General features: G+C 46.2%; 13 non-coding genes across 13 annotated transcripts; 6 read left to right on the plus strand and 7 right to left on the minus strand.

Moving 5' to 3' along the window:
• Positions 1–131: 131 nt before the first annotated feature.
• TRNAG-GCC (transfer RNA glycine (anticodon GCC)) lies at positions 132–202 on the minus strand. The gene has a single exon. It is a non-coding gene; the product is annotated as a tRNA-Gly (tRNA).
• Positions 203–336: 134 nt separating this feature from the next.
• Positions 337–409, plus strand: TRNAK-CUU (transfer RNA lysine (anticodon CUU)). Its single transcript has one exon. It is a non-coding gene; the product is annotated as a tRNA-Lys (tRNA).
• Positions 410–3,373: 2,964 nt separating this feature from the next.
• Positions 3,374–3,444, minus strand: TRNAG-GCC (transfer RNA glycine (anticodon GCC)). The gene has a single exon. It is a non-coding gene; the product is annotated as a tRNA-Gly (tRNA).
• A 134-nt stretch (positions 3,445–3,578) lies between these two features.
• Positions 3,579–3,651, plus strand: TRNAK-CUU (transfer RNA lysine (anticodon CUU)). Its single transcript has one exon. It is a non-coding gene; the product is annotated as a tRNA-Lys (tRNA).
• Positions 3,652–6,823: 3,172 nt separating this feature from the next.
• TRNAG-GCC (transfer RNA glycine (anticodon GCC)) lies at positions 6,824–6,894 on the minus strand. Its single transcript has one exon. It is a non-coding gene; the product is annotated as a tRNA-Gly (tRNA).
• A 134-nt stretch (positions 6,895–7,028) lies between these two features.
• On the plus strand, positions 7,029–7,101 carry TRNAK-CUU (transfer RNA lysine (anticodon CUU)). Its single transcript has one exon. It is a non-coding gene; the product is annotated as a tRNA-Lys (tRNA).
• Positions 7,102–8,444: 1,343 nt separating this feature from the next.
• Positions 8,445–8,515, minus strand: TRNAG-GCC (transfer RNA glycine (anticodon GCC)). Its single transcript has one exon. It is a non-coding gene; the product is annotated as a tRNA-Gly (tRNA).
• Positions 8,516–8,649: 134 nt separating this feature from the next.
• On the plus strand, positions 8,650–8,722 carry TRNAK-CUU (transfer RNA lysine (anticodon CUU)). Its single transcript has one exon. It is a non-coding gene; the product is annotated as a tRNA-Lys (tRNA).
• A 1,343-nt stretch (positions 8,723–10,065) lies between these two features.
• On the minus strand, positions 10,066–10,136 carry TRNAG-GCC (transfer RNA glycine (anticodon GCC)). The gene has a single exon. It is a non-coding gene; the product is annotated as a tRNA-Gly (tRNA).
• Positions 10,137–10,270: 134 nt separating this feature from the next.
• Positions 10,271–10,343, plus strand: TRNAK-CUU (transfer RNA lysine (anticodon CUU)). The gene has a single exon. It is a non-coding gene; the product is annotated as a tRNA-Lys (tRNA).
• A 1,343-nt stretch (positions 10,344–11,686) lies between these two features.
• Positions 11,687–11,757, minus strand: TRNAG-GCC (transfer RNA glycine (anticodon GCC)). Its single transcript has one exon. It is a non-coding gene; the product is annotated as a tRNA-Gly (tRNA).
• Positions 11,758–11,891: 134 nt separating this feature from the next.
• Positions 11,892–11,964, plus strand: TRNAK-CUU (transfer RNA lysine (anticodon CUU)). Its single transcript has one exon. It is a non-coding gene; the product is annotated as a tRNA-Lys (tRNA).
• A 1,343-nt stretch (positions 11,965–13,307) lies between these two features.
• On the minus strand, positions 13,308–13,378 carry TRNAG-GCC (transfer RNA glycine (anticodon GCC)). Its single transcript has one exon. It is a non-coding gene; the product is annotated as a tRNA-Gly (tRNA).
• Between the last annotated feature and the right edge of the window lie 89 nt (positions 13,379–13,467).

Genomic DNA, 13,467 nt, shown 5'->3' on the forward strand with positions numbered 1-13,467 from the left:
CGACTGTCAGCCAGCACTGTGGCCAAGTGCCACGGTGACTCTTGCAAATGTCCTTAAATGGCTTCTGGCCTGCAGAGATGTCTTAAGCTTGAGAAGTGCAAAGTGTGGAGGTGTGCCAAAATCCTAGCATTTGCATTGGCCGGGAATCGAACCCGGGCCTCCCGCGTGGCAGGCGAGAATTCTACCACTGAACCACCAATGCCTTGCCCTGTTGCTCGGTGCTGAAAAACGTGGCCAGCCAAATCAGGCCATACAAGATTGCCTTCTTCTGTGCGGATGGCAAAGGTGAGGCTGGCGCCATTTTGCAATTTTTGACATTTCAGCTCAAGCAAGCAAGCCCGGCTAGCTCAGTCGGTAGAGCATGAGACTCTTAATCTCAGGGTCGTGGGTTCGAGCCCCACGTTGGGCGATCAAAGCTTCTCCTTTTACTTTCTACTAGGCAGAGCTCCTCCAAAACGATTACAAACCATCACCAGGCCATCACTTCCTCTTTCACATGCCACTCCCCACTCCCTTTGCTAACAAACGAAAATGTCATCTCAGCTTTCCCCTTCACTTTTACTCACACAACCTCTTTTAACAACTTTTCAGCAAAAGTGCTTCACCACCCCAAGAAAGAGAAAAACACTCCTTCTTACAATCTTACTCATCTTTCCTATACTACTTTTCTTATCTGCTTTTCCCAGATTTCCGTTGGCTTTACTCCAGTCCTTTTGTCAAGGAGAGACTTACAATCAATCACTTGACAAGGAACAACCACCTGAAAGATACTCATTCTCGTATGCCTGGTGCACACCATGCAATTCCCCATCAGATAGATGGGCCGATAGATCCTTTCCGACAGACACGATCGGATTTCCGTTCGGATTTCCGATCACTACTATGCAAATCCATCAGAAAAACGATCGGAAATCAGATCGGACCTGCCGGAAATCATCTGTTCGACCCATCTATCTGACAGGCATTGGTATGGTGTGTATTAGGCTTTGCACTCCAAAGGTGCTCACATAGCAGTATGAGGAGGGCACTCTGCACACGGCCTGAGATTTAGCTGAGAGGATTGAAAAAAAGGAAGTTGCTCTTTCCCTTAACTTGTTTTTAGATGAGGTACTTCCCAACAAAAGTTACAAACCAAAAAGCCTTTCAGTCCCGGCAAGCAAAAAAAGTGGTTGCTTTCATTTGACTTAAGTTTGTTACTACTTTTTTTTCTGTACTTTTAGTATGTTTTCTTAATTGCTAGGTGCTGGGAAAGCAAGTTGTAGGTAAGCTGACACAACATCTCAACATCTACTGTGAGAAAACTCAGGACAAAAGTAGAATGAATGAGGGCCTAGAGAGAACGCTCCAAATTTGAGCAAGGCCCTGAGTAGAGTGCAAAGACAACAAGGCAAAAAGTTGTAAAACAACACCAGATGAGCAGATGCTGCTGACTTGGCATTTCCGAGGCTTTTCTAGACAGTTAAAAAGAAGCCTAATAGGTGAGTACTGGAGAGGGAGAGATGCTGCACGTCACTGGCACTGCTAGAAGACATGCAAGGCCTTTGGGCACGCAAGTGTCCCAAGGCTGCTTTAACTTGTGTGTCTTAGAGTCATGTTTGCTGGGTACTAGGGTCCCTCTTCTCGACTGTCAGCCAGCACTGTGGCCAAGTGCCACGGTGACTCTTGCAAATGTCCTTAAATGGCTTCTGGCCTGCAGAGATGTCTTAAGCTTGAGAAGTGCAAAGTGTGGAGGTGTGCCAAAATCCTAGCATTTGCATTGGCCGGGAATCGACCCCGGGCCTCCCACGTGGCAGGCGAGAATTCTACCACTGAACCACCAATGCCTTGCCCTGTTGCTCGGTGCTGAAAAACGTGGCCAGCCAAATCAGGCCATACAAGATTGCCTTCTTCTGTGCGGATGGCAAAGGTGAGGCTGGCGCCATTTTGCAATTTTTGACATTTCAGCTCAAGCAAGCAAGCCCGGCTAGCTCAGTCGGTAGAGCATGAGACTCTTAATCTCAGGGTCGTGGGGTCGAGCCCCACGTTGGGCGATCAAAGCTTCTCCTTTTACTTTCTACTAGGCAGAGCTCCTCCAAAACGATTACAAACCATCACCAGGCCATCACTTCCTCTTTCACATGCCACTCCCCACTCCCTTTGCTAACAAACGAAAATGTCATCTCAGCTTTCCCCTTCACTTTTACTCACACAACCTCTTTTAACAACTTTTCAGCAAAAGTGCTTCACCACCCCAAGAAAGAGAAAAACACTCCTTCTTACAATCTTACTCATCTTTCCTATACTACTTTTCTTATCTGCTTTTCCCAGATTTCCGTTGGCTTTACTCCAGTCCTTTTGTCAAGGAGAGACTTACAATCAATCACTTGACAAGGAACAACCACCTGAAAGATACTCATTCTCGTATGCCTGGTGCACACCATGCAATTCCCCATCAGATAGATGGGCCGATAGATCCTTTCCGACAGACACGATCGGATTTCCGTTCGGATTTCCGATCACTACTATGCAAATCCATCAGAAAAACGATCGGAAATCAGATCGGACCTGCCGGAAATCATCTGTTCGACCCATCTATCTGACAGGCATTGGTATGGTGTGTATTAGGCTTTGCACTCCAAAGGTGCTCACATAGCAGTATGAGGAGGGCACTCTGCACACGGCCTGAGATTTAGCTGAGAGGATTGAAAAAAAGGAAGTTGCTCTTTCCCTTAACTTGTTTTTAGATGAGGTACTTCCCAACAAAAGTTACAAACCAAAAAGCCTTTCAGTCCCGGCAAGCAAAAAAAGTGGTTGCTTTCATTTGACTTAAGTTTGTTACTACTTTTTTTTCTGTACTTTTAGTATGTTTTCTTAATTGCTAGGTGCTGGGAAAGCAAGTTGTAGGTAAGCTGACACAACATCTCAACATCTACTGTGAGAAAACTCAGGACAAAAGTAGAATGAATGAGGGCCTAGAGAGAACGCTCCAAATTTGAGCAAGGCCCTGAGTAGAGTGCAAAGACAACAAGGCAAAAAGTTGTAAAACAACACCAGATGAGCAGATGCTGCTGACTTGGCATTTCCGAGGCTTTTCTAGACAGTTAAAAAGAAGCCTAATAGGTGAGTACTGGAGAGGGAGAGATGCTGCACGTCACTGGCACTGCTAGAAGACATGCAAGGCCTTTGGGCACGCAAGTGTCCCAAGGCTGCTTTAACTTGTGTGTCTTAGAGTCATGTTTGCTGGGTACTAGGGTCCCTCTTCTCGACTGTCAGCCAGCACTGTGGCCAAGTGCCACGGTGACTCTTGCAAATGTCCTTAAATGGCTTCTGGCCTGCAGAGATGTCTTAAGCTTGAGAAGTGCAAAGTGTGGAGGTGTGCCAAAATCCTAGCAATTGCATTGGCCGGGAATCGAACCCGGGCCTCCCGCGTGGCAGGCGAGAATTCTACCACTGAACCACCAATGCCTTGCTCTGTTGCTCGGTGCTGAAAAACGTGGCCAGCCAAATCAGGCCATACAAGATTGCCTTCTTCTGTGCGGATGGCAAAGGTGAGGCTGGCGCCATTTTGCAATTTTTGACATTTCAGCTCAAGCAAGCAAGCCCGGCTAGCTCAGTCGGTAGAGCATGAGACTCTTAATCTCAGGGTCGTGGGTTCGAGCCCCACGTTGGGCGATCAAAGCTTCTCCTTTTACTTTCTACTAGGCAGAGCTCCTCCAAAACGATTACAAACCATCACCAGGCCATCACTTCCTCTTTCACATGCCACTCCCCACTCCCTTTGCTAACAAACGAAAATGTCATCTCAGCTTTCCCCTTCACTTTTACTCACACAACCTCTTTTAACAACTTTTCAGCAAAAGTGCTTCACCACCCCAAGAAAGAGAAAAACACTCCTTCTTACAATCTTACTCATCTTTCCTATACTACTTTTCTTATCTGCTTTTCCCAGATTTCCGTTGGCTTTACTCCAGTCCTTTTGTCAAGGAGAGACTTACAATCAATCACTTGACAAGGAACAACCACCTGAAAGATACTCATTCTCGTATGCCTGGTGCACACCATGCAATTCCCCATCAGATAGATGGGCCGATAGATCCTTTCCGACAGACACGATCGGATTTCCGTTCGGATTTCCGATCACTACTATGCAAATCCATCAGAAAAACGATCGGAAATCAGATCGGACCTGCCGGAAATCATCTGTTAGACCCATCTATCTGACAGGCATTGGTATGGTGTGTATTAGGCTTTGCACTCCAAAGGTGCTCACATAGCAGTATGAGGAGGGCACTCTGCACACGGCCTGAGATTTAGCTGAGAGGATTGAAAAAAAGGAAGTTGCTCTTTCCCTTAACTTGTTTTTAGATGAGGTACTTCCCAACAAAAGTTACAAACCAAAAAGCCTTTCAGTCCCGGCAAGCAAAAAAAGTGGTTGCTTTCATTTGACTTAAGTTTGTTACTACTTTTTTTTCTGTACTTTTAGTATGTTTTCTTAATTGCTAGGTGCTGGGAAAGCAAGTTGTAGGTAAGCTGACACAACATCTCAACATCTACTGTGAGAAAACTCAGGACAAAAGTAGAATGAATGAGGGCCTAGAGAGAACGCTCCAAATTTGAGCAAGGCCCTGAGTAGAGTGCAAAGACAACAAGGCAAAAAGTTGTAAAACAACACCAGATGAGCAGATGCTGCTGACTTGGCATTTCCGAGGCTTTTCTAGACAGTTAAAAAGAAGCCTAATAGGTGAGTACTGGAGAGGGAGAGATGCTGCACGTCACTGGCACTGCTAGAAGACATGCAAGGCCTTTGGGCACGCAAGTGTCCCAAGGCTGCTTTAACTTGTGTGTCTTAGAGTCATGTTTGCTGGGTACTAGGGTCCCTCTTCTCGACTGTCAGCCAGCACTGTGGCCAAGTGCCACGGTGACTCTTGCAAATGTCCTTAACCTCCTCAGCGGTATGGACAGAAATGTCCATCCATAAAAACATGCTGTGAACAGTATAAACGTGCATACACATCAATACTCTTCTGCACTGTATACTAGACCCTTGCTTGACACAGTTTGGCAAGTTACAGGAAAAAAAAAAGTTTTAAAAATACATTTTATCACTTTTTGCAAAGAAATCCTGGGAATTGAACGCCGGGGAGGTTAAATGGCTTCTGGCCTGCAGAGATGTCTTAAGCTTGTGAAGTGCAAAGTGTGGAGGTGTGCCAAAATCCTAGCATTTGCATTGGCCGGGAATCAAACCCAGGCCTCCCGCGTGGCAGGCGAGAATTCTACCACTGAACCACCAATGCCTTGCCCTGTTGCTCGGTGCTGAAAAACGTGGCCAGCCAAATCAGGCCATACAAGATTGCCTTCTTCTGTGCGGATGGCAAAGGTGAGGCTGGCGCCATTTTGCAATTTTTGACATTTCAGCTCAAGCAAGCAAGCCCGGCTAGCTCAGTCGGTAGAGCATGAGACTCTTAATCTCAGGGTCGTGGGTTCGAGCCCCACGTTGGGTGATCAAAGCTTCTCCTTTTACTTTCTACTAGGCAGAGCTCCTCCAAAACGATTACAAACCATCACCAGGCCATCACTTCCTCTTTCACATGCCACTCCCCACTCCCTTTGCTAACAAACGAAAATGTCATCTCAGCTTTCCCCTTCACTTTTACTCACACAACCTCTTTTAACAACTTTTCAGCAAAAGTGCTTCACCACCCCAAGAAAGAGAAAAACACTCCTTCTTACAATCTTACTCATCTTTCCTATACTACTTTTCTTATCTGCTTTTCCCAGATTTCCGTTGGCTTTACTCCAGTCCTTTTGTCAAGGAGAGACTTACAATCAATCACTTGACAAGGAACAACCACCTGAAAGATACTCATTCTCGTATGCCTGGTGCACACCATGCAATTCCCCATCAGATAGATGGGCCGATAGATCCTTTCCGACAGACACGATCGGATTTCCGTTCGGATTTCCGATCACTACTATGCAAATCCATCAGAAAAACGATCGGAAATCAGATCGGACCTGCCGGAAATCATCTGTTCGACCCATCTATCTGACAGGCATTGGTATGGTGTGTATTAGGCTTTGCACTCCAAAGGTGCTCACATAGCAGTATGAGGAGGGCACTCTGCACACGGCCTGAGATTTAGCTGAGAGGATTGAAAAAAAGGAAGTTGCTCTTTCCCTTAACTTGTTTTTAGATGAGGTACTTCCCAACAAAAGTTACAAACCAAAAAGCCTTTCAGTCCCGGCAAGCAAAAAAAGTGGTTGCTTTCATTTGACTTAAGTTTGTTACTACTTTTTTTTCTGTACTTTTAGTATGTTTTCTTAATTGCTAGGTGCTGGGAAAGCAAGTTGTAGGTAAGCTGACACAACATCTCAACATCTACTGTGAGAAAACTCAGGACAAAAGTAGAATGAATGAGGGCCTAGAGAGAACGCTCCAAATTTGAGCAAGGCCCTGAGTAGAGTGCAAAGACAACAAGGCAAAAAGTTGTAAAACAACACCAGATGAGCAGATGCTGCTGACTTGGCATTTCCGAGGCTTTTCTAGACAGTTAAAAAGAAGCCTAATAGGTGAGTACTGGAGAGGGAGAGATGCTGCACGTCACTGGCACTGCTAGAAGACATGCAAGGCCTTTGGGCACGCAAGTGTCCCAAGGCTGCTTTAACTTGTGTGTCTTAGAGTCATGTTTGCTGGGTACTAGGGTCCCTCTTCTCGACTGTCAGCCAGCACTGTGGCCAAGTGCCACGGTGACTCTTGCAAATGTCCTTAAATGGCTTCTGGCCTGCAGAGATGTCTTAAGCTTGAGAAGTGCAAAGTGTGGAGGTGTGCCAAAATCCTAGCATTTGCATTGGCCGGGAATCGAACCCGGGCCTCCCGCGTGGCAGGCGAGAATTCTACCACTGAACCACCAATGCCTTGCCCTGTTGCTCGGTGCTGAAAAACGTGGCCAGCCAAATCAGGCCATACAAGATTGCCTTCTTCTGTGCGGATGGCAAAGGTGAGGCTGGCGCCATTTTGCAATTTTTGACATTTCAGCTCAAGCAAGCAAGCCCGGCTAGCTCAGTCGGTAGAGCATGAGACTCTTAATCTCAGGGTCGTGGGTTCGAGCCCCACGTTGGGCGATCAAAGCTTCTCCTTTTACTTTCTACTAGGCAGAGCTCCTCCAAAACGATTACAAACCATCACCAGGCCATCACTTCCTCTTTCACATGCCACTCCCCACTCCCTTTGCTAACAAACGAAAATGTCATCTCAGCTTTCCCCTTCACTTTTACTCACACAACCTCTTTTAACAACTTTTCAGCAAAAGTGCTTCACCACCCCAAGAAAGAGAAAAACACTCCTTCTTACAATCTTACTCATCTTTCCTATACTACTTTTCTTATCTGCTTTTCCCAGATTTCCGTTGGCTTTACTCCAGTCCTTTTGTCAAGGAGAGACTTACAATCAATCACTTGACAAGGAACAACCACCTGAAAGATACTCATTCTCGTATGCCTGGTGCACACCATGCAATTCCCCATCAGATAGATGGGCCGATAGATCCTTTCCGACAGACACGATCGGATTTCCGTTCGGATTTCCGATCACTACTATGCAAATCCATCAGAAAAACGATCGGAAATCAGATCGGACCTGCCGGAAATCATCTGTTCGACCCATCTATCTGACAGGCATTGGTATGGTGTGTATTAGGCTTTGCACTCCAAAGGTGCTCACATAGCAGTATGAGGAGGGCACTCTGCACACGGCCTGAGATTTAGCTGAGAGGATTGAAAAAAAGGAAGTTGCTCTTTCCCTTAACTTGTTTTTAGATGAGGTACTTCCCAACAAAAGTTACAAACCAAAAAGCCTTTCAGTCCCGGCAAGCAAAAAAAGTGGTTGCTTTCATTTGACTTAAGTTTGTTACTACTTTTTTTTCTGTACTTTTAGTATGTTTTCTTAATTGCTAGGTGCTGGGAAAGCAAGTTGTAGGTAAGCTGACACAACATCTCAACATCTACTGTGAGAAAACTCAGGACAAAAGTAGAATGAATGAGGGCCTAGAGAGAACGCTCCAAATTTGAGCAAGGCCCTGAGTAGAGTGCAAAGACAACAAGGCAAAAAGTTGTAAAACAACACCAGATGAGCAGATGCTGCTGACTTGGCATTTCCGAGGCTTTTCTAGACAGTTAAAAAGAAGCCTAATAGGTGAGTACTGGAGAGGGAGAGATGCTGCACGTCACTGGCACTGCTAGAAGACATGCAAGGCCTTTGGGCACGCAAGTGTCCCAAGGCTGCTTTAACTTGTGTGTCTTAGAGTCATGTTTGCTGGGTACTAGGGTCCCTCTTCTCGACTGTCAGCCAGCACTGTGGCCAAGTGCCACGGTGACTCTTGCAAATGTCCTTAAATGGCTTCTGGCCTGCAGAGATGTCTTAAGCTTGAGAAGTGCAAAGTGTGGAGGTGTGCCAAAATCCTAGCATTTGCATTGGCCGGGAATCGAACCCGGGCCTCCCGCGTGGCAGGCGAGAATTCTACCACTGAACCACCAATGCCTTGCCCTGTTGCTCGGTACTGAAAAACGTGGCCAGCCAAATCAGGCCATACAAGATTGCCTTCTTCTGTGCGGATGGCAAAGGTGAGGCTGGCGCCATTTTGCAATTTTTGACATTTCAGCTCAAGCAAGCAAGCCCGGCTAGCTCAGTCGGTAGAGCATGAGACTCTTAATCTCAGGGTCGTGGGTTCGAGCCCCACGTTGGGCGATCAAAGCTTCTCCTTTTACTTTCTACTAGGCAGAGCTCCTCCAAAACGATTACAAACCATCACCAGGCCATCACTTCCTCTTTCACATGCCACTCCCCACTCCCTTTGCTAACAAACGAAAATGTCATCTCAGCTTTCCCCTTCACTTTTACTCACACAACCTCTTTTAACAACTTTTCAGCAAAAGTGCTTCACCACCCCAAGAAAGAGAAAAACACTCCTTCTTACAATCTTACTCATCTTTCCTATACTACTTTTCTTATCTGCTTTTCCCAGATTTCCGTTGGCTTTACTCCAGTCCTTTTGTCAAGGAGAGACTTACAATCAATCACTTGACAAGGAACAACCACCTGAAAGATACTCATTCTCGTATGCCTGGTGCACACCATGCAATTCCCCATCAGATAGATGGGCCGATAGATCCTTTCCGACAGACACGATCGGATTTCCGTTCGGATTTCCGATCACTACTATGCAAATCCATCAGAAAAACGATCGGAAATCAGATCGGACCTGCCGGAAATCATCTGTTCGACCCATCTATCTGACAGGCATTGGTATGGTGTGTATTAGGCTTTGCACTCCAAAGGTGCTCACATAGCAGTATGAGGAGGGCACTCTGCACACGGCCTGAGATTTAGCTGAGAGGATTGAAAAAAAGGAAGTTGCTCTTTCCCTTAACTTGTTTTTAGATGAGGTACTTCCCAACAAAAGTTACAAACCAAAAAGCCTTTCAGTCCCGGCAAGCAAAAAAAGTGGTTGCTTTCATTTGACTTAAGTTTGTTACTACTTTTTTTTCTGTACTTTTAGTATGTTTTCTTAATTGCTAGGTGCTGGGAAAGCAAGTTGTAGGTAAGCTGACACAACATCTCAACATCTACTGTGAGAAAACTCAGGACAAAAGTAGAATGAATGAGGGCCTAGAGAGAACGCTCCAAATTTGAGCAAGGCCCTGAGTAGAGTGCAAAGACAACAAGGCAAAAAGTTGTAAAACAACACCAGATGAGCAGATGCTGCTGACTTGGCATTTCCGAGGCTTTTCTAGACAGTTAAAAAGAAGCCTAATAGGTGAGTACTGGAGAGGGAGAGATGCTGCACGTCACTGGCACTGCTAGAAGACATGCAAGGCCTTTGGGCACGCAAGTGTCCCAAGGCTGCTTTAACTTGTGTGTCTTAGAGTCATGTTTGCTGGGTACTAGGGTCCCTCTTCTCGACTGTCAGCCAGCACTGTGGCCAAGTGCCACGGTGACTCTTGCAAATGTCCTTAAATGGCTTCTGGCCTGCAGAGATGTCTTAAGCTTGAGAAGTGCAAAGTGTGGAGGTGTGCCAAAATCCTAGCATTTGCATTGGCCGGGAATCGAACCCGGGCCTCCCGCGTGGCAGGCGAGAATTCTACCACTGAACCACCAATGCCTTGCCCTGTTGCTCGGTGCTGAAAAACGTGGCCAGCCAAATCAGGCCATACAAGATTGCCTTCTTCTGTGCGGATGGCAAAGGTGAGGCTGGCGCCATTTTGCAATTTTTGACATTTCAGCTCAAGCAAGCAAGCCCGGCTAGCTCAGTCGGTAGAGCATGAGACTCTTAATCTCAGGGTCGTGGGTTCGAGCCCCACGTTGGGCGATCAAAGCTTCTCCTTTTACTTTCTACTAGGCAGAGCTCCTCCAAAACGATTACAAACCATCACCAGGCCATCACTTCCTCTTTCACATGCCACTCCCCACTCCCTTTGCTAACAAACGAAAATGTCATCTCAGCTTTCCCCTTCACTTTTACTCACACAACCTCTTTTAACAACTTTTCAGCAAAAGTGCTTCACCACCCCAAGAAAGAGAAAAACACTCCTTCTTACAATCTTACTCATCTTTCCTATACTACTTTTCTTATCTGCTTTTCCCAGATTTCCGTTGGCTTTACTCCAGTCCTTTTGTCAAGGAGAGACTTACAATCAATCACTTGACAAGGAACAACCACCTGAAAGATACTCATTCTCGTATGCCTGGTGCACACCATGCAATTCCCCATCAGATAGATGGGCCGATAGATCCTTTCCGACAGACACGATCGGATTTCCGTTCGGATTTCCGATCACTACTATGCAAATCCATCAGAAAAACGATCGGAAATCAGATCGGACCTGCCGGAAATCATCTGTTCGACCCATCTATCTGACAGGCATTGGTATGGTGTGTATTAGGCTTTGCACTCCAAAGGTGCTCACATAGCAGTATGAGGAGGGCACTCTGCACACGGCCTGAGATTTAGCTGAGAGGATTGAAAAAAAGGAAGTTGCTCTTTCCCTTAACTTGTTTTTAGATGAGGTACTTCCCAACAAAAGTTACAAACCAAAAAGCCTTTCAGTCCCGGCAAGCAAAAAAAGTGGTTGCTTTCATTTGACTTAAGTTTGTTACTACTTTTTTTTCTGTACTTTTAGTATGTTTTCTTAATTGCTAGGTGCTGGGAAAGCAAGTTGTAGGTAAGCTGACACAACATCTCAACATCTACTGTGAGAAAACTCAGGACAAAAGTAGAATGAATGAGGGCCTAGAGAGAACGCTCCAAATTTGAGCAAGGCCCTGAGTAGAGTGCAAAGACAACAAGGCAAAAAGTTGTAAAACAACACCAGATGAGCAGATGCTGCTGACTTGGCATTTCCGAGGCTTTTCTAGACAGTTAAAAAGAAGCCTAATAGGTGAGTACTGGAGAGGGAGAGATGCTGCACGTCACTGGCACTGCTAGAAGACATGCAAGGCCTTTGGGCACGCAAGTGTCCCAAGGCTGCTTTAACTTGTGTGTCTTAGAGTCATGTTTGCTGGGTACTAGGGTCCCTCTTCTCGACTGTCAGCCAGCACTGTGGCCAAGTGCCACGGTGACTCTTGCAAATGTCCTTAAATGGCTTCTGGCCTGCAGAGATGTCTTAAGCTTGAGAAGTGCAAAGTGTGGAGGTGTGCCAAAATCCTAGCATTTGCATTGGCCGGGAATCGAACCCGGGCCTCCCGCGTGGCAGGCGAGAATTCTACCACTGAACCACCAATGCCTTGCCCTGTTGCTCGGTGCTGAAAAACGTGGCCAGCCAAATCAGGCCATACAAGATTGCCTTCTTCTGTGCGGATGGCAAAGGTGAGGCTGGCGCCATTTTGCAATTTTTGACATTTCAGCTCAAGCAAGCAAGCCCGGCTAGCTCAGTCGGTAGAGCATGAGACTCTTAATCTCAGGGTCGTGGGTTCGAGCCCCACGTTGGGCGATCAAAGCTTCTCCTTTTACTTTCTACTAGGCAGAGCTCCTCCAAAACGATTACAAACCATCACCAGGCCATCACTTCCTCTTTCACATGCCACTCCCCACTCCCTTTGCTAACAAACGAAAATGTCATCTCAGCTTTCCCCTTCACTTTTACTCACACAACCTCTTTTAACAACTTTTCAGCAAAAGTGCTTCACCACCCCAAGAAAGAGAAAAACACTCCTTCTTACAATCTTACTCATCTTTCCTATACTACTTTTCTTATCTGCTTTTCCCAGATTTCCGTTGGCTTTACTCCAGTCCTTTTGTCAAGGAGAGACTTACAATCAATCACTTGACAAGGAACAACCACCTGAAAGATACTCATTCTCGTATGCCTGGTGCACACCATGCAATTCCCCATCAGATAGATGGGCCGATAGATCCTTTCCGACAGACACGATCGGATTTCCGTTCGGATTTCCGATCACTACTATGCAAATCCATCAGAAAAACGATCGGAAATCAGATCGGACCTGCCGGAAATCATCTGTTCGACCCATCTATCTGACAGGCATTGGTATGGTGTGTATTAGGCTTTGCACTCCAAAGGTGCTCACATAGCAGTATGAGGAGGGCACTCTGCACACGGCCTGAGATTTAGCTGAGAGGATTGAAAAAAAGGAAGTTGCTCTTTCCCTTAACTTGTTTTTAGATGAGGTACTTCCCAACAAAAGTTACAAACCAAAAAGCCTTTCAGTCCCGGCAAGCAAAAAAAGTGGTTGCTTTCATTTGACTTAAGTTTGTTACTACTTTTTTTTCTGTACTTTTAGTATGTTTTCTTAATTGCTAGGTGCTGGGAAAGCAAGTTGTAGGTAAGCTGACACAACATCTCAACATCTACTGTGAGAAAACTCAGGACAAAAGTAGAATGAATGAGGGCCTAGAGAGAACGCTCCAAATTTGAGCAAGGCCCTGAGTAGAGTGCAAAGACAACAAGGCAAAAAGTTGTAAAACAACACCAGATGAGCAGATGCTGCTGACTTGGCATTTCCGAGGCTTTTCTAGACAGTTAAAAAGAAGCCTAATAGGTGAGTACTGGAGAGGGAGAGATGCTGCACGTCACTGGCACTGCTAGAAGACATGCAAGGCCTTTGGGCACGCAAGTGTCCCAAGGCTGCTTTAACTTGTGTGTCTTAGAGTCATGTTTGCTGGGTACTAGGGTCCCTCTTCTCGACTGTCAGCCAGCACTGTGGCCAAGTGCCACGGTGACTCTTGCAAATGTCCTTAAATGGCTTCTGGCCTGCAGAGATGTCTTAAGCTTGAGAAGTGCAAAGTGTGGAGGTGTGCCAAAATCCTAGCATTTGCATTGGCCGGGAATCGAACCCGGGCCTCCCGCGTGGCAGGCGAGAATTCTACCACTGAACCACCAATGCCTTGCCCTGTTGCTCGGTGCTGAAAAACGTGGCCAGCCAAATCAGGCCATACAAGATTGCCTTCTTCTGTGCGGATGGCAAAGGTGAGG

This window comes from Hyperolius riggenbachi, chromosome 4 (genome assembly GCF_040937935.1).
Source record: "Hyperolius riggenbachi isolate aHypRig1 chromosome 4, aHypRig1.pri, whole genome shotgun sequence".
Classification (NCBI taxonomy): Eukaryota; Metazoa; Chordata; class Amphibia; order Anura; family Hyperoliidae; genus Hyperolius; species Hyperolius riggenbachi.